Source organism: Herpailurus yagouaroundi, unplaced genomic scaffold (assembly GCF_014898765.1).
Source record: "Herpailurus yagouaroundi ecotype Mexico unplaced genomic scaffold, PumYag 162, whole genome shotgun sequence".
In the NCBI taxonomy this organism is placed as follows: Eukaryota; Metazoa; Chordata; class Mammalia; order Carnivora; family Felidae; genus Herpailurus; species Herpailurus yagouaroundi.
Genome location: NW_024412403.1, coordinates 6,932,765 through 6,934,229, shown reverse-complemented (window position 1 = coordinate 6,934,229; position 1,465 = coordinate 6,932,765). Strand labels below are relative to the sequence as shown.

General features: G+C 46.1%; 1 long non-coding RNA gene across 1 annotated transcript; it reads right to left on the bottom strand.

The window, feature by feature from the left end:
• Positions 1-296: 296 nt before the first annotated feature.
• On the bottom strand, positions 297-1,097 carry LOC121036540 (uncharacterized). The gene is made up of 2 exons (XR_005793376.1): positions 897-1,097; positions 297-623 (listed from the first exon to the last, which is right to left on the bottom strand). It is a non-coding gene; the product is annotated as an uncharacterized LOC121036540 (long non-coding RNA).
• Positions 1,098-1,465: the final 368 nt, after the last annotated feature.

Below are 1,465 nucleotides of genomic sequence, written 5' to 3'. Positions count from 1 at the left end.
AATTAGAGGCCTGTAAACAATGCTACTTTATACGAAAGCATAGCATCCGGTCATTTGGGGATACAGTGTGGCCAATGACCATACGTGGGTTTCCAGCAAAGATTGTGCCAAAACACTGTACATGTGGCCTGGTCTATAGACTATGCGACAGATAGATGATAGATAGGTAGATAGATGGATGGATAGATGGATAATGTAACTGGGGCCCAAGGACATAAGAACACCTAGCTCCAGGAATCCCAAAGAGATCAGGGTCGGCCACTTTCCGCTGACAAAATCCCAAAGGCAGAGAGACGTTTGGTGGCGACACAGCAAGGAATTTATTTCAGGGACGCCAACACCGGGAAGACAGCTGACTAACATCTCAGGGGTTGTCTCCAAAGTACCGAAAACACTTCCAGGTTTATACAAGGGAAATGTGGGACAAGGGTCGGTGGGTACATGCAGCTGGACAGCCAAGGTCAGGTGGATCGTTATCTTGAGGTCAATCACGTGGGGGCTTGCAGGCTCAGGGCAGTTCCCTGTGGCTTGAGGGGGTAATTTCGGTTTCCATCAAGGGATGCTTTGCCCGCTGGGTCCTTTGCCCGAGTTAAGAAATGACGAGAGAAAAGCACTCTAAAAGTCTGAGATATAAGGGAAACCATTTTAGATTTCTTTCTAAATCAGCGTGACCGTACGTAAACTTTGTTCAAACCCAGAGCCTGGTTTATGATCCACCCCCCACGGACTGTACACCTGCTTTGTGAATGAGCAGCCGAAAGGACAACCATCTTGTTCTAGAGATATCCATCGGGGCTCCTGCTTTATGCATTCCTTGATGTTAAAACTCGCAATTCCTGCCTATATGCTAATCTATAATCTTTTGAGCTGTTACAAGATGTAAAAAAAGCACATACCTCTGTAAAATCTGTTCATTCTCCGGAGCACTTTCTTCCCCGTAAAGAGCATGGTTCCCAGACAGCCGTCCCAACTTGGGCTCAAAGAAAACTCTCTTTCTTTCTTTTAGCAATTCTAAAAGTTTTGTTCATTTTGAGTCAGCAAAGATAAGCTGGAAGGAAGGACTTAGAAGAATAGACTGAGGTCAAAATGGAGGTAGGTGAAGCACTCTTTCAAATACACAGATGATGGATAGATACGCAGACAGACAGAGCCATTCACCATCAGTAGGGCCACTGAGTCTCACAACACCACTGAGGTAGATGCTGTGCTTCCCATATCACATCTGAGGCCCAGAGAGGGTCAGCCCCCAGCTGAGGTCACACAACGACTGAGTTGACAGAGACGAGATCTGACCCGGCATCTAATCTATGCTGTCTGGCCGCCTATCAAAATACATCTGAAACAGAACAAAGCTTTTGTATAGTGTGAGCATTTAATACCACTGGTTGCTGCCGAATTGAATTACATTCTAGTGTACCACTAATGGAAATTACAGTTGTAGGGGCGCCTGGGTGACTCAGTTGGT